Source organism: Protopterus annectens, chromosome 4.part1 (assembly GCF_019279795.1).
Source record: "Protopterus annectens isolate FY-2018-M chromosome 4.part1, PAN1.0, whole genome shotgun sequence".
In the NCBI taxonomy this organism is placed as follows: domain Eukaryota; kingdom Metazoa; phylum Chordata; order Ceratodontiformes; family Protopteridae; genus Protopterus; species Protopterus annectens.
In genome coordinates, this window is record NC_056734.1 from 892,718,635 (window position 1) to 892,742,337 (window position 23,703).

The 23,703-nt window shown below is 50.0% G+C and overlaps 1 protein-coding gene and 1 pseudogene across 1 annotated transcript in view; one reads left to right on the forward strand and one right to left on the reverse strand.

Annotated features, from left to right (window-relative positions):
- Positions 1–23,703, forward strand: part of EEF1AKMT4 (EEF1A lysine methyltransferase 4) — a 701,136-nt gene that overhangs the window by 225,049 nt on the left and 452,384 nt on the right. The window lies entirely within an intron of this gene.
- On the reverse strand, positions 10,534–15,025 carry LOC122801468 (annotated as a pseudogene).

Sequence of the window (23,703 nt, forward strand, 5' to 3'; positions counted from 1 at the left end):
AGTCTTTTGGAATGTGGCCCTGAATCACATCTATGAATTTCACTTCTGATCAATTCCCTTTTCAGTTGTAGGTATCTTTTAATTTGTGTTTATATTTTGTTTTATTAAATATACAATTTATTTTCATTAAACTTAAGACAAGATGTATTTTCAAATGTCTTTATTAGTCTGCAGAAATCTTTGTCTTACTTTTCTCAGTTAATGGTAATAATATATCATCCACAATTAATTTTATTTTTGAAGTATAATTTCCATATCATTATGATCCTTTTACTGCTTCATTTCACCTTATTACATTTAAGAAGGTTCAACTTATAATGCAGATAAAAATGAGGAAATAAGACAGCCTTGTTTTGTACCCTTTTTATGTATATCTTGGGTGATGAGTATGTTTCTTCTTTTAAGACAGTATACTGAATTATCAGATAGTAAAAAAAGCCCAGAAAGCTATAGTTTTGTAATAGTTTGAATAAATATTGTTAATTCAGTCTAAGCTAATTAAGGATAATTCCTTTTTTTCTCTTAATTAGTAAGATCTAGTAATGTTAAGATGGTCTTATCATTGTATTGTTGGTATCGTTGTTGTACAACCTGTTTAATTAGTTATCAGTTTTATACTGTGTTTAAGGAATTATATCAATATTTGATATTAAGATGGCTATGTATGAAGAGCATAAATCTGAATTCTGACCATATTTCAAAATAGTATTTGTTAATGTTTAACACCTTGTATCATAGTAGTATATCAATTTTTTGAATGAGCAAAAACATTACTTATTAATTGGATGGCATTTTGTGGAAATAATGTAGGTCATTCAGTAATTAGTGCATCTATTCCTGTTGTTTTATTCTCCTTTGTTATTGTTTTGTTTTTGGACATTTATCTCTGTTAGAGTTACTGGTTTAGTGATATAATTTGAATTCCCTTTACTCATATACCCCCCCCCCCAGAAATGCCTGAGGTAAGGCATTTATGAAGCCAAATGATTCAAGAATTGCTCAGCTACATAAGTAACCTTGACTAGCCATGTTAATGAACATGACAAAAAGTTCATGTTCTTCAATTACATCCAGTGGGAGAAGTTGCTTTAGCAGTAAGTGCTGAGAGTTTAGTGGAAAGATATCTTTGGGATATGCATGTGTGTGTGTACATGTGTGTGGATGCATGTGTGAGTATATGCAAAGAGATGTGTGGCCTAGAGTACATGTTTGGTGGTGTCTACCTGAGTGGTCACAGTAAAGGGTTTATTTACTGGCTAGGTGTGTGTGCGTGTGTGTGTGTGTGTGTGTGTGTGTGTGTGTGTGTGTGTGTGTGTGTGTGTGTGTACTTATATACATATGTGTGTGTGTGTGTATACTATATATACGGGATCATAGGAGGTTATTCAGCTATTGGCCTAGGGCCCTTACAAGCCTAACCAAGTAGAACCCCTATTCCCAAGAATATCAAGGTATTAAGTGGAACTAAGTCAACAATCAAATAACTATTGCCCCTGTCCAAGAGGAAAAGGGGGAAACTCCCTGGGTGAATTTGTAGTTTCCTATCCAATCATCCAAATTATGCTTAAATAGGGTCAGTGAGGGGCTCTGCTTCACATGAATTGGAAGTTTGTTCTAGAGAAGAGGCAACCTATGTGAGACAAATCTATCTATCCAGCAAGTCCTGTTGATGCCACATACTAGGTTGAGTTCCCTAGAGCAAGTGCATCTTATACCATTTGATTTGTGAATGTGCAGCAATTGCATTAGAACAGGATCTGAGATTGCTTTATATGCAAGGCAAGGTCACCTCTGAGTAGTTTGTAAGACACAGAGTATAGGGATAGTGATTTCAGTCTGCCAATGTAAGATATATGCTGAAGACCCTGAATTTTCTTTGTAAGAAATCTTTGAGGTCTTTCCAGTTGCTGCAGGTGATTGATGAGGTGCATACCAAAGGTAGCATTGTACTCTAATATTGGCCCAATGAGTGAGGAGTACAGGAGTTATAACCTCTTTTGTTCTGGATACAATGCCCTTACTTAAGAGGTGGGAGATGTAGAAAGTCTTTCTTACCACTGTGGAAACATGGTGGTCAAAGGAAAGGTTGCTGTCAACCTGTGTGCCCAAACCTCTCAACACTGACTGCATGCTTAGAGTGTTGATATTAATGTGGCAATCTGCAGGGATGTCACCCTTGCCAAAAGGGATGATGATGCAATTTTTTGTATTGTGTTTTAGCCCATGACTTTGGCACCAGTTGTTTGTCTGTGTAAGTTCCTCTTGTAGGATGTTGACCTTGTTTGGGGACTCGATGACTGCACTCAGTTTGCAACCATCAGCAAACTGTGTCAGCCATAGGACTTTTGTTTTAACCTGTATAGCTGAGAAGTAGATTCCAAACAATAAACCAAAAGCAAAAAGTAGTCACTACGAACCAAACAGAAATAAATAATCCAAGAAGAACAAGCCTGAGGACCAGCTAAGCAATAATACACCTCTTTATTTATTGACACAGCAATATGAAATGATCCAAACCACACAAATGAAAACTAATCTAATAAGAAAAGATTAAGCGCTTTCATCCACTGAATCGTGGACTTCCTCGGAATCAAATACACTAATTGAATGATTCATTTTAAAGCCTTTTTGGCACCAACTTCTTGTGAAATTTAAAAACATATTCATCATACTTTTTTTAAAAAAACATATTACCTTACTATAACATTACATAGTTCCAGAAATACGTTGGTGTGCAGTGAAAACCAAACAAACATTGCCTATATTAAAATACATTTAAAAAATATTAAAATACATTTAAAAAAAGTATGATGAATATGTCTTTAAATTTCACAAGAAGTTGGTGCCAAAAAGGCTTTGAAATGAATCATTCAGTTAGTGTATTTGATTCTGAGGAAGTCCACGATTCAGAGGATGAAAGCGCTTAATCTTTTCTTATTAGATTAGTTTTCATTTGTGTGGTTTGGATCATTTCATATTGCTGTGTCGATAAATAAAGAGGTGTATTATTGCTTCGCTGGTCCTCAGGCTCATTCTTCTTGGATTATTTATTTCTGTTAGATTCCAAACAATAGGGGCCCCAGCACAGATCCCTGTGGAATACCACTGGTTACAGATCTGCTGATGGAGGTAGAGTCACCTATTTTGACTGTGTGCTTTTTGTCCGTGAGCCAGTTTGCAGCTCACCTGACAATATACAGGTTGATCTTTAGCTGGGTGAGTTTATAATGATGCCTGAATTGGGAGTAGTGTCAAAGGCCTTGACCAGGTCTAGGTAGGCCATATGCATAGATTTGTCTTCCTCCATAGCTTTGGTGACTGTCTCAAAGAAGTCCACCAAGTTCAAGAGGCAGGATCTCTCTTTAACGAGCCAAACTAGGCAGGGTCGAGCATTTGGAGGGCTCCTATATCTTTGCTGATAAGGTTCATGATTATTCTTTCCATAGCCTTGCCGATTAGGCTGGTCAGGCTTATGGGTCTATAGTTTCCAGGGTAGGTGGAGGCACCTCCTTTGTGTGTGTGTGTGTGTGTGTGTGTGTGTGTGTGTGTGTGTGTGTGTGTGTGTGTGTGTGTGTGTTTCATAACATCAAGGCCAGAACATCTAAAACCCATAACATCAAATTTTATAACCTCGAAAATGTGCATCAGAACATCGAACACTACAAATCAGATAAAAATAACACCCCATCCACATATAACAGCACCAAACTACCAAACACACTTTTTACTACGTTTCTGCAGGGGGCAAGCCCCCCTGCGTCCCCCACACCCCCGTAAATTAAATATACCAACTCTGAGATCGCACTATAGTGGGGAAAAGTTAATTTCCTAACCCCACTGTATCACAATCACCATAAAGAATGTACACATAATGTCTATATAACTTACCTGTATGACCTAAAAAACACATACAGAATGGCAAAGGAAACACTATATAAAGAGTATTAATTCACCAGTATTAAAACAGATGCTTGGTGCCAAAACCATGGGCTCATGATCAATGCCAAGAAATGTATAGTTATCCCCTTTGGGAAAAAAACATGTACCTGTGAATTACACATAGGTGGCAGTACACTAAACACCAAAAGTGTGATAAGAGACTTAGGGACACAGGTGGAGAGTGGTCTCACCTTTGAAAACCACATCGCCGCAACAGTCAGGAAATCCTTCTATGTGGCACACCTCATCACTAAGGGCTTATTATCCAGAAAAAAGGAAGTCGTTGTCCCACTGTACTCATCCCTCATTAGACCCATTATAGAATACAATATCCCATTTGGTATGTACCTCTCAAGACATCTGCAACAACTGGAAAGACAGCAGAAATACCTAACTAAAAGAATCACAGGCTTAAAGCAGATGTCCTATGCTGACCGTCTAAAAGACTCCAACTATACTCTGTTGCATATCGTCTACTCAGAGGCGATCTCTGCTTAACATACAAGGCCATGTCAAGTGTGAATGATGATTAGGGTTACAGTAAGAATCACGGAGGACTCCCAGGGAAAGAATCTTATGACTTTCTGCAAAGGGAAGAAGTTGGGTGTCCAAAGGGAAGAAGGTGGGTTTGCCCAGAGCTGTTGAACATGCTACACTTAAAGAAATCTCAATCCCTCAGAGCCACATGCTCCAGAGATCTAAACCTTGTCATCACAATGATGGGAGATAGGAAATTCACCCCGTGGATAATGTCATTCGCCCTGCTAGACAGGGGTCCAGGGGAAGTAAATATTGTGGGAAAAAATAGCCAGGGAATCGTTATGGCTAGGCTTGTATAGGCCCTAGGGCTGATAGCCTAGCACCAACCTATAAACCTATGAATTCCTACACTATATAAATAACTATAGAAATGAAAACTACATCTCATAGTGATACCACAAGATTAATAGATTAAGCCACAACATTTACATATCTCCTGATACACTATTACATTATACATTTTAGATGTTATGAAATTCAATGTTATGAGTTTTAGTTGTTACAGGTTTTAGATGTTCTGGCCTTGACATTATGAAATTATGGGTTTTAGATGTTTTGAAGGGGATATATATATATATATATATATATAGATATATATATATATATATATATATATATATAGATATGTGTGTGTACGATATTTCTTCTTAAATATGACCTCACCAGAGAATAAGGCCTAGCATGGTTTTCCAGGGTGGTCATGATATAAGCCCTTCCCCAAAAATAAGCCCCAGTTAAGATTATCAACAACATATGACGGATGTGTTGAATTATAAAATAATATTATTGACACTGACCCACTGACTGAGGTTATCATATTCTGGTCGCCATTTTTGGACCATTCGGACACCCAACTTCTTCCCTTTGCAGAATGTCGCAACATTCTTTCCCTGGGAGTCCTCCACAATTCTTACTATAGCCCTAATCATCACTCACACTTGACGGTTGAGATCCTTGGCCCATAAACGCTGGCAGGTGTACTTTGATTGGTCAAAGTACAGGAAACGCGCGTAAAGCATGCACACTTGATAACGAACGTCTGTGGTTGTGTCTTCTTAACCATCACCATTTTGTGTTGCCACTCTGGTCTCATAAGTCTTAAATTAACCCCCCCATCAGACAAGATGAGTGCAAAAAAAAGGAGCTATTCCACTGAGTACAAGAAAGGAATTGTGGAGGACTCTCGGGGAAAGAATTTGATGGCTTTCTTCAAAGAGAAGTTAGATCTCTGAATGGTCTGAAAATGGTGTGCAGCGTACGATAACCTCAGTCAACAGGCCGAGGGAAATGCTAAGAAGTGCAAATGTGGCTCAGGTCAGCAACCATTATTTCCTGAGCTGGAAGACATTATCTGTGAATGGATTACTAACAGGAGAGCAAAGGCTTTGGTTGTGCGCAGGGCTGATAGTCAAGCATTTGCCCTTGCAATGGCACCACAGTTAGAAATATCCCCAGAAGAATTCAAAGCATCACAACATTGGCTGGATGGCTTCCTTTACCAATATGAACCGTCTCTAAGAAAATCAACAACACTGTTCAAGCTGAAAGATACTGAAGTTATTAAACGTGCACTTGCATTCAAGTCGTTTGTTGATGGCATTGACTTTTCTAAATATCAACTCTCCAGCATGATTGCTATGGATGAAACTGCAGTGTTTATGGCCAAGGATCTCAAACAACAATTGATCAGAGGGGTGCCTCGTCAATCTACATTACCTTCACTCGTTACGAGAGTGCATGTGTTGCCTGTATTTTGGCAATTCGTCTAGATAGAAAGAAAACCCCACCTCAAATCATTAGTAAGAGCAAGAAAGATAAGATTGAACGTGATTCAGGCATTTACATTCTTAAAACCGAAAAAGCCTGGTGCACACAAGCAGTTATAAGGTAGTGGGTCATTGTAATGCTGCCACTTGTTTTGCGAGATGGTGAAAGAGGTCTGCTAGTCTGGGAATCAGCCAGCACTCACTGCACTAAAGACATGAAAAATTCTTTGCACGGAGGAGAATAGATCAAATAATGATTTCCCGCAGGAATGACTGCCTATCTCCAGACTCTTAATATTGCAATAAACAAGCCATTCAAGGACCATTTGCACATGGAACTCAATGACTACATTGAAAATAGAATGAACAGAAATCAGCATGGAAACTTTGTGAAGCCTGGCCTGCAAGAGGTCGTTACTTAGGTGAAAAATTCATGGGATAAAATCACTGACAGGTGCGTTGCCAATGCACTACGAGCAGGCTATTTGGACAAGCAGGGCTCATTTAAGGAGAGCTCTATTGCTAGGCATGACAGATTGGGGCCACTGGTTCAACAGGAAATGGAGTCATAAGAAATTCAGGCTGGAATTCAGGGGTTGGAGACTTATGAGAATGTTCCAGAAGAAGATGACATGACTGTATTTGAATAACTTTTCTATTATCGGGGCAACAGAATGGACTGCTTCTGCTTTCTGTTTTATTCTCCTCCAATACACATGTACTGAAATTTTTCTTCACTTTCTGTTAAGCATGAAATACTGCAGTGTGAAAGCCAAGGTGTAGCTATTCTAAAGATGAAATGTTTGTTGCACTGTTTATGTAGAATTCTCACACAATTGTTAACACATTACTTAGAACTGTTGTCCAATAACAGAAAAGTACCAAATAAATGTCAATTTGTGTACATGAATAAATGTCGATTTTTGTACATGATCCCTCAGAGCCACACGCTCCAGGGATCTAAACCTTGTCATCACAATGAACAAAACATGCTGGAGGGGTAGGTTCCTGACACAGAGACTCCCCAGATTCTGAAATGGACCACCCATACATGTCAAGCAGAGCCGCTCTTTAACCCTCTTCAAAAGGAATCTTGACGATTGGATGGGAGATGGGAAATTCACCCCAGGGATCACGTCATTCACCCTGCTACACAAGGGTCCAGGAAAGTAAATACCCTAGTACCAACCTATGAATAAATGTCGATTTGTGTACATGAATAAATGTCGATTTTTGTACATGAATAAATGAGTAAAAGTAAATTGTTGTACCGAGTGAGACAGATAAGGCATCCCCTGATCATAAGCTCTAATGCATATTTCAGCGGGGGAAAGAGTATAAGACCCTTGTCTTATTTTTGGGGAAATACGGTATGAGCAGCGGGACATCACCCGGGGCTGGGACCCGGATTCTGATGGGACACCCTGTCGTTCTTAACTCCTGGAGGCTGCCAAACTATGCTGTGTCTCCTTGCCCTCGGAGCCTCTCAGGATGACCTCCCTCTGATCCCAGCCAGCCCCACGGAACTCCCTTCGGCCACCAAGGAGCAGGCCCACTCCCATCGGGACTTCCACTTCCCCTTCCTTTCCGGTCCAGAGCACCACGGTCCCCATCTCCTGCATATCCCTTGGAGGCTGGCAAAGCATGCCATGTCCCCTTGCCCTGAGAGCCTCTCAGGGCGACTTCTGTCCAATCCTGGCCGGTCCTCCAGAACTCCCCTCAGCTGCCGAGGGGCAGGCCCACTCTCATTAGGACTTCCACTTCCCCCTCCTTTCCTGTCCAGAGTGGTTCCGAGGAGTTTGTGATATTTCAGGGACACCTTCGGGTACCGGGTGAGGTCGGACACCTTCCCCTTGCCTGGTAGGAGCTCTCCGGGTCTTGCAGACTCCCACTGGTCTCTCCTGTGAGGACATCTGTCGCAGGGGCTCTGTCTGCCCCCTCTCACCCAGGCAGGAGCTCTCCTGCCTTGCAGCCTTCCACCAGCAGCTCCCTTAAGGGCTTCCACCTGGAGGGGGGGACCCTCTCACCTGGGCAGGAGCACTCTCTCCTTGGCTCTTTACACCTCTCTCCACATTCCGGACTTCCATCCCAGAAGTGGCTGTTGTCTGGACCCCCCTAACCCAGGTAGGAGCTCTCCCAGTCTGGCAGATTTCTGCCCCTTTCTCCCTTCCAGACTTCCATGGGGAGGGACCCCCACTGGATTTCCACTTCTATCCAGGTGGGAGGGCTCTTTTCCCAGGTTACATATCCCCTGCAGGCTGCCAAACCACGCCATGTCCACGTGCCCTCAGAACCTCTCAGGGGGGACCTACCTCTGATCCCGGCTGGCCCGCAGAACTCCCCTCAGCCGCCAGGGGTCAGGCCAACTCTCATTGGAACTTCCACGTCCCCCTCCTTTCCGGTCCAGAGCACCATGGTCCCAGTCTTCCACATATCCCCTGCAGGCTGCCAAACTGTGCCCTGTTCTCGTGCCCTTGGAGCCTCTCAGGGGGACCTCCCTCAGATCCCAGCTGCCCTTGTGGAACTCCCATCGGCAACTGAGGGGCAGGCCCACTGTCATCGTGACTTCTGAGCACCTCTCCTTTCCAGTCCAGGGCTATTCTGGGGGCTTCATGACATTTTGCGAATGCCATCAGGTACCAGGTGAGGTCGGACATCTTCCTCCAGCCTGGCAAGAGCTCTCTGAGCCTGCAGCCATCTGCCAGACACTCCCTTGAGGACTTCCATCATAGGGTGCTTCACCTGACCCCACTCCCCCAGGCAGGAACACTCTGGACCCCGCGGCCCTATGCAAGCCCTACCCTTGAAGACTTCCATCATGGGGGGGCTCCACCTGACCCCACTCACCCAGACAGAAGCACTCCTGGTCCCACAGCCTTCCACTAGACACTCCTTTGAGGACTTCTGTCCCACTTTAGGGGGGGCACGATCCAGACCCCCATCACCCAGGTGGGATCGCTCCCTGCCTGGCCGCTTTCCACCTCTCTCCCCCTTCTGGACTTCCATCCCGGAAGGGGCTGCAGTCTAGACCCCCTCACCAGGTGGCAGCTCTCCCATCTTGGCCGTTTTCTGCCTCTCTCTCCCTTAAGGACTTTCATTGGGAGGGACCCCCTCATGGCTTCTACTTCTACCAGGTGGGAGAGTTCATTTCCCAGGTTATATAACTCCTGGAGGTCGCCAAATCATAATGTGTCAACCCTGCCCTTGGAGCCACTCAGGGGAGCTTCCCTCCGATCCTTCTTAGCCTTGTGGAACTTTCCTGGGCCGTGAGGCCTCTACCAGACCCTCATCCAGACTTCTGTGATACTGGTTCTCCCCTTTGCCTTCCACCTAGGGCTTTCAAACTTGCACAGGATATGGCCCTGGGTCTTGGCATCTCGGCCCATTTTGTCTCGCGCCTCAGTCTCTCTCCTAGGTGGTGCCAGGCACCAATGAACGTGGTTCTCTTCAAGCCTTCTAACATGTGCCCCCTTGCCTCCTGAGTGGTGCTGTTCACAGGGCGGCATCCCCGTCATGCCACGTGAAGGACCGCAGGCTGACCCGGTGCCTGCAGATGGTCCCAGGTGCGAGATGCCATGGTGGCCGTATCTCTGCACCCCTGGGGGCTGGGAGGATGGGATCACAGACCTGGCTTCTGGGGTAGCCCTCAGCATGCCTGGGCTGTCGGCCCACTCCCCCAGCCAGTCCCAGGTGTGAGACATCACAGTGGCTGTATCTCCTTGGGCACCGGAAGGACGGGATCCCAGATCTGGTTTCCCCCGATGAACCTTGGCCCTCTCCCAGGAACCACGCATCCACTGCCGGGTCACCCCTCCGGGGATGACCCTTAACCCTGAGTACTCAATCCTCAGCCCCCTCCATGCCAGCATGGGTTCCGGTAATCTGGACGGAGGCATTGGAGGGTGTGGAGCGAGGGGCGCAACCAGGGACCTTCTGCCGCACGGGAGGCCTCACCGCTGGGTCACCCCTGTGGGTGACCCTTAAGCCCGAGTACACAATCCTCAAACCCTTCCGTGCCCACAGGGGTTCCAGCTATCTGGACAAAAGTGCCAGAGAGTGGAGTGAGGGGCATGACCAGGGACCTCCTCTCGCAGGGGATGCCCTGCCACCACATCGCACATGGACCCTACTTCCTCGATTCCCCTGCCAGGCCCTGCGCCTGCTTCTGAGGAGCAAAGCTCTGCTGACATTCTGGACGTTAGGAGAGTGCGGGTGGCACGCAGGCCTGGCTGGCCAAGGACAGGTTCCCCCCTCCCCGTGAGAGTGCAGAGCCTGTCCCCCACCTGTGACAAAAGCTTGGCTCAAGGGCTGACTTTCAATAGATTGCAGCTTTTTGTTGCTCTGCTACATACGAAACTCTTACCCAGAAACAAGTCATCTACGAATGATTTAGCACCCGGTTCTCCACGAACATGCAGTGCACTGCTGGAGAGAGATGGACCCCTTCCATCCGCACTCCGACCCAGTGATAAGTGGCGCTCCTCACTGACCTTGTGTCTGGCTATCCCTGGTCAACTGGAATTCTGTGGCGCTGCGGTATCGTTATTTTTAGGGGGGATTCTGACTTAGAGGCATTCAGTCATAATCCCACAGATGGTAGCTTCGCACCATTGGCTCCTTAACCATCCACATACACCAAATGTCTGAACCTGTGGTTCCTCTCGTACTGAGCAGGATTACTATCGCAACAACACATCATCAGTAGGGTAAAACTAACCTGTCTCACGATGATCTAAACCCAGCTCACGTTCCTTATTAGTGGGTGAAGAATCCAACGCTTGGTGAATTCTGCTTCATAATGATAGGAAGAGCCGACATCGAAGGATCAAAAAACGACATTGCTATGGACGCTTGACCACCACAAGCCAGGCGAGGGCCCTGTAGTAACTTTTCTGAAATCTCCTACTTAAAACCCAAAAGCCAGAAGGATCATGAGGCCCTGCTTTCACGGTTTACATTCATACTGAAAATCAAGATCAAGTGAACTTTTGCCCTTCTGTCCACTGGAGGTTTTGGTCCTCCCTGAGCTCGTCTTAGGACACCTACGTTACTCTTTGACAGATGTACCGCCCCAGTCAAACTCCCAGAGCAGGTCGTTCCCGGATGCCGAGGCGCTTGGAGCCAGAAGTGAGAGCCCCTGTAGGGCTCACCCCTCACCTCACCAGGTAAGTGAAAAAATGATGAGTAGTGGTATTTCACCGGCAGCCAAGGCCTCCCACTTATTCTACACCTCTCATGTCTCTTCACAGTGCCAGACTACAGTCAAGCTCAACAGGTTCTTCTTTCCATGCTGATTCTGCCAAGCCCATTCCCTTGGTGGTGGTTTCGCTAGATAGTAGGTAGGGACAGTGGGAACCTCGTTCATCCATTCATGCATGTCACTAATTAGATGACGAGGCATTCGGCTACCTTAAGAGAGTCATAGTTACTCCCGCCATTTACCCGCACTTCATTAAATTTTTTCACTTGGACATTCAAAGCACTGGGCAGAAATTACATCACATCGCATTGACACCCGTCTCTGGCCTTAGCGATGCTTTGTTTTAATTAAACAGTTGGATTCCCCTGGTCCGTACCAGTTCTAAGTCAGCTGCTAGCTGCTGGACGATGCAGGACTCCAGTTGCGACCGGCACCCGTCACAGCTGGGGCAATCCACAGGAAGGGCCCGGCACACATCCAGAGTCGCCGCCGCCATCCCCTAGTCCCCCCAGGATGGAGGAGCGCGGCGATGGGGCAATGCCTCATCCAGCCGCGGCATGCAGCCAGCCTTGCTTCACACCAGAGCCTGACTGACGCAGCCCTTAGAGCCAATCTTTATCCCGAAGTTATGGATCTGGCTTGCCAACTTCCCTTACCTACATTGTTCTAACATGCCAGATGCTGTTCACCTTGGAGACCTGCTGCGGATATGGGTATGGCCCGGTGCAAGACTTATACCCTCTCCCCCAGATTTTCAAGGGCTGGCAAGAGGTCACCTGATGCTGCCAAAACCATGACGCTTCACAGGACGTGGGCCACTCTATCGATGCAAACCCATTCCAGAGCGCCCTGCCCTTTACAAAGAAAAGAGAACTCTCCCAGGGCCCCCGCCGGGTTCTCCGGGATCTTTTGCGTCACCACACTGGACACCGTGAGGTGCCCGTCTCTGCCGCTTTGGATTCAGGGATCTGAACACGACTCCCTTTTGATTGGCTGAGGTTGACAGAGGCCGTCGCCTGTCCCTTCAGAATGGTGCTCGCCTATCTCTCAGGACTGACTGACCCATATTCAACTGCTGTTCACATGGAACTCTTCTCCACTTCAGCCTTCAAAGCTCTCATTTGAATATTTGCTACTACCACCATGATCTGCACCCATGGCGGCTCCAACTGGGCCCTCACCCTGGGCTTCAGTGCCACTGCGTTGGCCCTCCTACTTATCGCTACGTAGCCCCGTCGGCTCCCAGTGCTGGCTGGGTATGGGCCCGATGCTCCAGCTCCATCCATTTTCAGGGCTAGTTGATTCAGCAAGTGAGTTGTTACACACTCCTTAGCGGATTCCGACTTCCATGGCCATCATTCTGCTGTCTGTATCAACCGACACCTTTTCTGGGATCTGATGAGTGTCAGCATCGGGTGCCTTTATCTGGCATTCAGTTCATCTCGCAGCGCCAGTTCGGCTTACCAAAAGTGGCCCACTGGGTGCTTGCATTCCATACCCCGCTCCAAGCCAGCAAGTCAGGCTTCTTACCCATTTTTTGAGAATAGGTTGAGATTATTTCAGCCCCAAGACCTCTAATCATTTGCTTTACTAGATAAAACTGTGTCTGCCGAGCACCAGCTATCCTGAGGGAAACTTTGGAGGGAACCAGCTACTAGATGGTTTGATTAGTCTTTCGCCCCTCTACCCAGGTTGGAAGACTGATTTGCATGTCAGGACTGCTACGGAACTCCACCAGACTTTCCTCTGGTTTCACCCTGCCCAGGCTTAGTTCACCATCTTTCGGATCCCATCAAGTGCGCTCACGCTCCACCTCCTCAACGGGATGGGTGAGGCAGGCTGGTGGTCCACCCCCGTGCGGGGAGGAGAGATCCCACCTCAGTTGGTGTGTGCTAGCCCTCACTTTCATTGCGCCGTGGGGTCTCTTGCCCACCCTCAAACTCTCAAACCTGTTAGACTCCTTGGTCCGTGTTTCAAGATGTCACGGACCCCAGGCACCCAAGGTGAGCCTGGTCGGGCTGCACTGAGGGCAGTCTGGCCCAGTCGACAGTCTCTGAGGGCGGGGGGGGGTGGATGTGGTGGCGGTAGTCTCCCACGACCCCAGGGCATGCCATGGGCTGATGCCATGGGCTGTAACACTCCCCTCCGGGGAGGGGAGTCAACTTTTGTGCAGCCTTCCTGGCCAACCTGGAGCCGGTCACGGTGTACCACTGTGGAGGAAGTGCGCCCGGGGATAGTCCCCAAACCCCTGGAGGGGGATCTGCCTCGCCCAGGTGGCTGGCGTGGCCGCCGAGTTGAATCCTCCGGGCAGACTGCGTGGGCCCCACCTGTTTACCTCTGAATTGTTTCACGCCCTCTTGAACTCTCTCTTCAAAGTTATTTTAAACATTCTCTTACAGTACTTGTCTGCTATTGGTCTCGTGCCGGTGTTTAGCCTTAAGTGGAATTTACCACCTGCTTTAGGCAGCATTCACAAACAATCCAAAAAGAACTAAACGAGGCTCACCACAGCAATAAGAAGAAAACCAACGATACTTTATTCAGGATAAAACTGCAGTAAAAGAGTAGTAAGCGCTTTCACGTCACAAGAACGCTTCTTCAGACTTTGAAAACACTGCCATGTTAACTTCCTTTATATAACACAAGCTACCAATCAATTAAGCATCTAATTTAGTTCTCAATTAACTTGTCAGATGAAAATCATCAGGATATGCTACTTAAACATTTAAAGTAGTAATCCTAAAACATTTACAACAAACAAGTCCATTACTATTATACATATATAATGTAATGTAATATAATAGTATATCAGAAAAAAATATATATATATACATTCATTATATGACTAGTGATATAATAATAATATTATATAAAAAAATTTTTAATAATATTATATAAAAAATTTTTTAAAAATTTAAAATTTGAAATTTAAAATTTCATATTTCCCTTCATATTACATATAAAAATGCGAACAGATTTGTAAATTATTATAAAAATCTCAATATTAAAATACTAAGAATAATAGATACTAAGAATAATAGATAACAATGTTATATACTTTGTCTAAATAATTATTTACAATCCAAATTCTATGAATACTGTACTCATAAACATTTATAGCACATATTAAACACATTTAAATACATTCTAAATATACATGTTATTGGATTGTATGTTTATGCAAACAATAGGGAACTTATAGGGAAATTAGTGAAACCAAATGTATGTTTATATATTTTTACTTTTCATGGAATTAATGCATGTAAGGACGTGCTGCTAGAAATGGTTTCAGAGAAATCACAAACAACCCGACTCTGGGAAGACCTGATCCGGACGTGCCGGGGGCCACAACCGGCCTCAAACCATCCGAGAGCTGAGCCTTGATCACAAGGACTTGGGCCCCTGGGTGGCAACAGGAAATGGACTTCCATATGCCACATTCCCCTGCACCTGTCACCTGGGCAGGGATTCGGTGCTGAACTCTTCCCTCTCTGTTACTGAGGGAATCTTGATTAGTTTCTTTTCCTCTGCTTAGTAATATGCTTAAATTCATCGGGTCGCCACTTCTGATCTGAGGTCGCGTTCTGAGCGCGATCACTGAGGGCTGGGACGGCAGTGGCCTTGGGGGCACCCGCTCCCTGCCACCGGACTCTGGGTGGTGGAGGAGGAAGGCCAACGTGGACCCAGCACGTGGGGACCAGGTGGGCGGGCGTCGGGCTCTTCCCCGGGAAGGAACCCTAGTGGCAGTACCACTGACCACCTCTGGAGGGTGGGCCGGATGCGTGCCTGCTCACTCCCATCCTTGGAAGGGCGTCCTGGCTCAGGGGGGTGAGGGACTACTCTCCTCCATCCGCGTTTCTCCCTGGGGGACGTGGGGCCCGCCCTTGACTCCCTAGCCGTGTCCTTGATGGGGGTTGGACACCCCCGGGAGCAATGGAAGGCACGACGACCCTCAGACAAGTGCATTTGAAGTGTCAGTGATCAATGTGTCCTGTAATTCACATTAGTTCTCGCAGCTAGTTGTGTTCTTCATCGACGCTCAAGCCGAGTGATTCATGGCTCAGAGGCACTGCTGCCCGTGTGGCATTGCATCTCTAGACAAACATGCGAGGTTTCACGGGCCACACGATGGCAGGGAGTCCCATGGCGGCTGTCACACAGCCATACTGCTGACCTTCCGGGTCTTTGAACCAATGCCCCTTGTGGAGCGGGGTATTCTCCACAGGTATTTATGACCGACATCGAGGGGAGAGGACTCTGGTGTGCCACCCCCGGGCGTGGCCTCGCATGGCCTGAGGGGAGTTCACCGTCTCCCTGCCAGGACGGCACCCTCTCCCTTCCCACACTTCACGGGGAGCCAGCCACCTCCGAGGCACTCCGCGGACTGCATTACAGGGCCATGTTCACCCTCCACCACCAACCCCTCAGGGCAGCAGACGAGCGCTCTCACCTCCCACCACATGAACGGGACCCCCTCCTTCCCACCGCTGGGAGGCGAGGGGGACAGATACCACCCCTCCTCTTACTCCCTCCCCTCTTCCTCCCTCCATCCCCCAGGAGCCACGGGCTCATTCCCGCCGGCCTCCACCAAGGTGCACAGAGAGATAGGAGTCAGAGAGAGACAGAGAGAGAGAGACGTAGAGGGTCAGGGCAGCCGAGCGAGGAGAGGCCCTGATACCCGAGGATGATGCCGTCCCGGGACCCTCTGCATTAATGATACTTCTGCAGGTTCACTTATGGAAACCTTGTTTCGACTTTTACTTCCTCTCGATAGTCAAGTTTGATCGTCTTCTCTGCGCACCATCGGGGCCATGACCGACTCCAGCAGGGCTGCTCCAAGGACCTCACTAAACTATCCAATCAGTAGTAGCGATGGTCGGTATGTACAAAGGGCAGGGACTTAATCAACACAAGCTTATGACCCGCACTTACTGGGAATTCCTCGTTCATGGGGAATAATTGCAATCTCCACTCCCTATCACGAATGGGGTTCAATGGATTACCTGGACCTGTTAGCCAAGGGTAGACACACGCTGATCCATTCAGTGTAGCACACATGCAGCCCCAGACATCTAAGGGCATCACAGAGCTGTTATTGCTCAATCTCGTGTGGCTGAAAGCCACTTGTCCCTCTAAGAGGTTGGAAATTACCTCACTGGGCCGCATAACTTGTTGGCATGGCGGAGTCTTGTTTTGTTATCAGAATTAACCAGATAAATTGCTTCACCAACTCAGAACGGCCATGCACCACCACCCACAGAATCGAGAAAGAGTTATCAATCTGTCAGTCTTTTCCGTGTCTGGGCCGGGTGAGGTTTCCCATGTGTAGTCAAATTAAGCTGCAAGCTCCACTCCTGGTGGTGCACTTCTGTCAGTTCCTTTAAGTTTCAGCTTTGCAACCGTACTACCCCTGGAACCCAAAGACTTTGGTTTCCCAGAAGCTCTCTGGTGGGTCATGGGAATAATACCACCGGATCGCTAGTCGGCATCGTTTATTGTCGGAACTACATTGGTATCTGATCATCTTCGTACCTCCGACTTTCGTTCTTGGTTAATGAAAACTTTCTTGGCAAATGCTTTTGTTTTCATTCGTCTTGTGCCAGTTCAAGAATTTCACCTCTAGCAGTACAATACGAATGCCCTGGCCATCCCTCTTAATCATGGCCCCAGTTCTGAAAACCAATAAAATAGAACCATAGTCCTATTCCATTATTTCTATCTGAAGTATTGAGGCGACTGGCCTGCTTTGAACACTCTAATTTTTTCAAAGTAAATGCTTCTGACCCCCAGAACATTCATTTAAGAGGATTGAGGGAGTGCTGAGAGGCAGGGGCTGGGACAGGCAGTAGCTCACCTCACGGCGGACTGCCAGCCCGATTCCAAGATCCAACTACGAACTTTTTAACTGCAGCAGCTTTAATGTACACTATTGGTGCTGGAATTACTGCGGCTGCTGGCAACAGACTTGCCTCCCAATAGATCCTCGTTAAAGGATTTAAAGTGTACTCATTCCAATTAAAGGGCCTCGAAAGAGTCCTGTATTGTTATTTTTCATCACTACCTCCCCGAGTCAGGAGTGGGTAAGTTGTGTGTCTGCTGCCTTTCTTGGATGTGGTAGCCTCCCTCTCTGGAATCAAACCCTGATTCTCCATTACCCATGGTCACCATGGTATGCACAGATAGTACCATCGAAAGTTGATAGGGCAGACATTTGAATGTCGTGTCGCCCCCACGAGGACACGCGATCGGCCCGTGTTTATCTAGAGTCACCAAATTTTGGTCTGATAAATGCACGCATCCCCAGAGGTCAGTGCTCATCAGCATGCATTAGCTCTAGAATTACCACAGTTATCCAAGTAATGGTGGAGTGATCAAAGGAACCATAACTGATTTAATAAGCCATTTGCAGTTTCACTGTAGCATCCGTGTGCACAGATATTTGCATGGCTTAATCTTTGAGACAAGCGTTTGCTACTGGCAGGATCAACCAGATAGGAGTGCCTCAGCGGGCAGGCAGAGAGGAGGGGCCGGAGCCCGCACCTCTGCCAACAGGAGGGGTCCTCTTCCCACGGAGGGGGCACCCTGGGTGCTGGTCATGGACCAGCAACTGTGACCCCGGAGGGATGTGGGCTGGCACAGTGTGCATCAGTGCTCAGAGCCAGAGAGAAGTGGGAGAGAGCCCCCCCATGCTTCGGCCATGCATGGATGCCAGGGGATGGTGGCCGTGTGACAGGACTACTTCGCCTAGGCCTGGGCTCATCAGTCTCACCTCGACTTCCGCCTGAGGGGCACGAAATGCTCCTCACCCCCACCCACACCTTGCTCCCAGGGAGGCGAAGCTTGACTCGCAAGCTGTGACCCACAGAGCCACACTGCAGGGGCCCTCCACCAGTGGGAGTTGGTCAGCCAGATCGATCGATGGATGGTGGGTAAAGACACCTTAATCCCATGCGGACACCTGGTGGGATGTTACCCGAGGCTGGGACGTGGACTGTGACAGGAAACCCCGTCTTCCCTCTTCCGGAGCTGGGACCTGGACTGGGGCACTTGGACTTGCACATTCCGATGGAACACCACTTTGTCCTTCAACTCCCAAAGGCGGCCAAGTCATGCCGGATCACACATGCCCACCAGTCCTTCAGTGGGGGCATACCTGCAGGGTGCAACCAGCCTCACAGGATTCCTCACGGCCACTGAGGGCCAGATCCGCTCTCATATGGACTTCCAGTCAGGAGGAAGAGGCTTGAGAGAGGGACCCTCGTCCCCATGCAGACACCTGGCAGGACATCACCTGGGGCTGGGATCTGGACTCTGACGGGATGCCCCATCGTCCCTTAACTCCTGGAGTCTACCAAATCATGCCAGATAATGCATGCCTGCCAGGCGATTAGGGGAGCAAACCTGCAGGGTGTGACCGGCCCAGTGGAACTCCCCTTGGCCTCTGAGGTGCAGATCCACTCTCATACGGACTTATGGCTAGGAGGAAGAGGCCTGTGAGGGCGCATCGACCCTACACAGACACCTGGCAGGACGTTCTTCCCTGGGGCTGGGACCTGGACTCACACTATGACAAGACACCCCGTCATCCGTTAACTCCTGGAGGTTGCCAAATCATGCCTGATCACTCGTGTCCGCTGGGAGATCAGGGGAGTTAACCTGCAGAGTCTGACCACCCCGCGGAACTCCTCTCTGCCGTGGAGGAGCAGATCCACCCTCCTGTGGTCTTCAAAGTCCACCTCCTTTCTGATCCAAAGGGAACTCTGCGATTATTTGAGAACGCCTTTGAGAACTGGGCAGGGTTGGATGTCTCTTCCTAGCCAGTAGCTTTCCGGGCCCCACAGCCATCCGCACAAAGCTCTCTTAAGGACTTGCATCAAGGCCTAGCACAGTGGCCCTCCATTTTGACCCTGCAGAGAGACGTCTTTACCCGGCCATGGCCCAAGGATCACCTCGGGGACCCCACCACTTCCATGTCCCCTCCAAGCTGCTAAATCATTCTGCATCCCTGTGCCCTTGGAGCCTCTCAGGGAGACCTCCCTCAGATCCCGGCCACCCTCGTGGAACTCCCTTCGTCCACTGAGGGGCAGGTTTGATCTCATTGGGACTTCAGAGCCCCCCCTCCTTTCCAGTCCAGAGCCATTCTGGGGACTTTGTGACATTTCGGGGATGCCATCGGGTACCGGGTGAGGTTGGATGCCTTCCCCCTGCCTGGCAGGAGCTCTCCATGCCCGCAGCTGTCCACCAGATGCTCCTTTAAGGACTTTTGTCATGGGGGGGCTCCACCTGAACCCGCTCACTCAGGCAGGAGCACTCCAGACCCCGCAGCTCTAAGCCAGCCTTTCCCTTGAGGACTTCCATTGTAGGGGCTCCACCTGACCCCACTTACCCAGGCAGGAGTGCTCTTGGCCTTGCAGCCTTCAGCCAGATCCTCCCTTAAGGACTTTTGTCCCACAGGGGGGCATGATCCGGACCCTCTCACCCAGGCAAGAGTGCTCCCTGCCTGGCCACCTTCTTCTCTCTTCTGGACTTCTACTGAGATGGACTCCCCCTCCGGGCTTCCACTTCTACCCAGGCGGGAGGGCTCTTTTCCAGGGTTACATATCTCCTGGAGGATGCCAAGCCATGCTGTGTCCCCATGCCCTGAGAGCCTCTCAGGGGGATCTCCTTCCCATCCCGTCTGGTCCTGTGGATCTCCCCTCAGCCGCTGAGGGGCAGGCTTGCTCCCATCGGGACTTCCACGTCCTCTTCCTTTCCAGTCCAGAGCACCACTGTCCTCATCTCCCGCATATCCCCTGCAGGCTACCAAACTGTGCCCTGTCCCCTGTGCCCTTGGAGCCTTTCAGGCGGACCGCCCTCTGTTCCCAGCCGGCCCCGTGGAACTCTCCTTGGCTCTCTGGGTCCCGCAGACTCCCACCGGTCGCTACCTGGAGGACGTCCATCGCTGAGGTGCCACCTGCCCCCTCTCATCCGGGCAGGAGCTCTCTTGGCCCCACAGCCTTCCACCAGCAGCTCCCTTAAGGACTTCAACCTGGGGTGGTGATGATCCGGACCTTCTCACGTGGGCAGAAGCGCTCACTCCCTGGCCAATTTCCACCTCTCTCCCCTTTCCAGACTTCCATGGGGAGGGACCCTCTCCAGGTTTCCACTTCTTTCCCAGGTGGGAGGGCTCTTTTCCTGGGTTAGATATCTCTTGGAGGCTGCCAAGCTGTGCCATATCCTTGTGCCCTCGGAGCCTCTCAGGGGGACCTCCCTTCTATCCTGGCTGGCCCCGTGGAACTCCCCTCGACCAACAATGGACAGGCCCACTCCCATCGGGACTTCCACGTCCCCCTCCTTTGTGGTCCAGAGCTCCATGGTCCCCGCCTCCTGCATATCCCCTGCAGGCTTGCAAACCATGCCCTGTACCCGTGCCCTTGGAGCCTCTCAGGGGTAACTCCCACCGATCCCGGCCAGCCCATCAGAGCTCCCATCGACCACCGAGGGGCAGGACTGCTCTCATTGGGACTTCCGAGCCCCCTCCTTTATGGTCTAGAGCCATTCTGGGGACTTCATGACATTTTGGGGATTCCATCGAGTACTAGGCGAGGTTGGACACCTTCGCCCTGCCTGGCAGGAGCTCTCTGGGCCCGCAGCAGTCAGCCAGATGCTCCCTTGAGGACTTCCGTCATGGGGGCTCTGCCTGACCCTGGTCACCTAGGCAGGAGCACTCCAACCCTCATGGCCCTACACCAGCCCTTCCCTTGAGGACTTCCATCATGGGGGGGCTCTGACTGACCCTGCTCACCCAGGTAGGAGCACTCCTTGCCCCGCAGCCTTCCACAAAACGCTCCCTTGAGGACTTCCATCTCTCTGGGGGAAGCATGATCCAGATGCTCCCACCCAGGCAGGAGTGCTCCCTGCCCGGCCGCTTTCCGCCTCTCTCCCCTTCCGGATTTCCATCCTGGAGGGGACCATGGTCCAGACCCCCTCACACAGGTTGCAGCTCTCCCAGCCCAGCCATTTTCCGCCACTCTCTCCCTTAAGGACTTCCATCGGGAGGGTCCCCCTCATGGCTTCCACTTCTACCCAGGTGGGAGATCTCTTTTCCCAGATTACATAACCCTTGGAGGCCACTGAATCGTTGTATATCAATATGACATCCATGATGCAGGTTCTCCCCTTTGTCCTCCACCTAGGACTTTCAAACTCGCACAGGATATGGCCCCGGGTCCCAGCATCTTGGCCTATTTCATCTCGCTCCTCTGTCTCTCTCCTCGGCGGCACTACAAGCCTTCTGGCATGTGCCCCCTTGCCTCTTGAATGTTGCTGTTCGCAGGGCGACATCCCTGCAGTGCTGGCTGAAAGACTGGAGGCTGACCCAGCACCTGCGGATGGTCCCGGGTGCGAGACGCCATGTCAGCCCTATCTCCGCACCCCTGTGAGGACGGGATCACAGATCTGGCTTTGGGGGGGGTGGCCCTCGGCATGCCTGCACTGTCGGCTGACTCCCCTGGCATGTCCCGGGTGAGAGAAGCCACAGTGGCTGTATCTCCGCACCCCTGGGGCCTGGGAGGATGGGATCGCAGACCTGGCTTCTGGGGGCAGCCCTTGGCAAGCTTGCACTGTTGGCCGACTCCCTCAGCTGGACCCAGGTGCGACACACCATGGCGGTCGTATCTCCTAACCCCTGGGGGATGGGAGGATGGGATCGCATGCCCGCGCTGTCGGCCGACTCTCCTAGCCACTGCTCTCAACTCACCTCGGGGGACCCCGCCTCCTCCATGTCCCCTGCAGGCTGCCAAACCATGCCATGTCTCCTGTGCCCTCAGAGTCTCTTCGGGGAGCTTTGGTCCGATCCCGGCCAGCCTCGAGGAACTCCCCTTAGCTGCCAAGGGGCAGACCCGCATTCAGCGAGACTTCCACATCCTCCTCCTTCCTGGTCCAAAACTCCATGTTGTCAGTCCTCCACATATCCCCTGAAGGCTGCCAAATCATGCCTTGTCCCTGTGCCCTTGGACCCTCTCAGGGGGACTTTCCTACAATCATGGCCAGCCTTGTGGAACTCCCCTCAGCCACCGAGGGGCATGTCCACCCTCATCAAGACTTCTGTGTGTCCTTGCTGTCCTGTCCAGAGCACCTCCGGGGATTTTGCAATTTTTCTGGGATGTAGTCGTGTACCAGGCGAGGTCAGATGTCTTCCCCCTGCCTAGCAGGAGCTCACCAGGCCCGCCAGATGCCCACAGTTCGCTCTCTTAAGGGTGTCCATTGTGGTGGCCTCCTCCTGAACCTACTCACTCGGGGAGTAGCTCTCCAGGCCCCGCAGCGCTCTACCTGGAGCTCCTTTGGGGACTTCTGTTGTGGGGTCTCCACCTGACCCCGCTCACCCAGGCGGGTGCACTCCTGGCCCTGCAGCCTTCCACCAGATGCTCCCTTGAGGACTTCCGTGGCAGTGGGGAGGCACGATTTAGACCCTCTCACCCAGGTGGGAGCGCTCCCTACTTGGCCGCTTTCTGCCTCTCTCCCCCTTCTTGACTTCCATCCCAGAGGGGGCTGTGGTTTGTACCCCCTCACCCAGGTGGCATCTCTCACAGCCCGGCCATTTTCACCTCTCTCTCTCTTAAGGACTTCCATCGGGAGGGACGCCCTTATGGCTTCCACTTCTAACCAGGCAGGAGAGCCCTTTTTCTGGGTTACATAACTCCTGGAGGCTGCCAAATCATAATGTGTCAGCCGTGCCCTCGGAGCCTCTCAGGGGAGCTTCTTACCGATCCTTCCCAGCCTCGTGGAACTCTGCTAGTCTGTGAGGCCTCAGCCAGACCCTCATTAGGACTTCTGTGTGCCCCTGCTCTCCCATCCAGAGCACCACCAAGGACTTTGCGATATTTCGGGGACACAGTCTTAAGGACTTCCAGTGGGAGGGACCCCCTCATGGCTTCCACTTCTACCCAGGCAGGAGAGCTCTTTTGCGTGGTACATAACTCCTGGAGGCTGCCAAATTGTAATGTGTCACCCGTGCCCTCGGAGCCTGTCAGGGGATCTTCCCACCGATCCTTCCCAGCCTCGTGGAACTTTGCTGGTTCACGAGGCCTCAGGCAGACCCTCATCTGTACTTCCTTGTGCCCCTACTCTCCCGTCCAGATCACCTCTGGGGACTTTGCGATATTTTGGGGACGCTGTCTTAAGGACGCTCGCTTGAGGACTTCCATCCCTCTGGGGGAAGCATGATCCAGATGCTCCCACCCAGGCAGGAGTGCTCCCTGCCCGGCCGCTTTCTGCCTC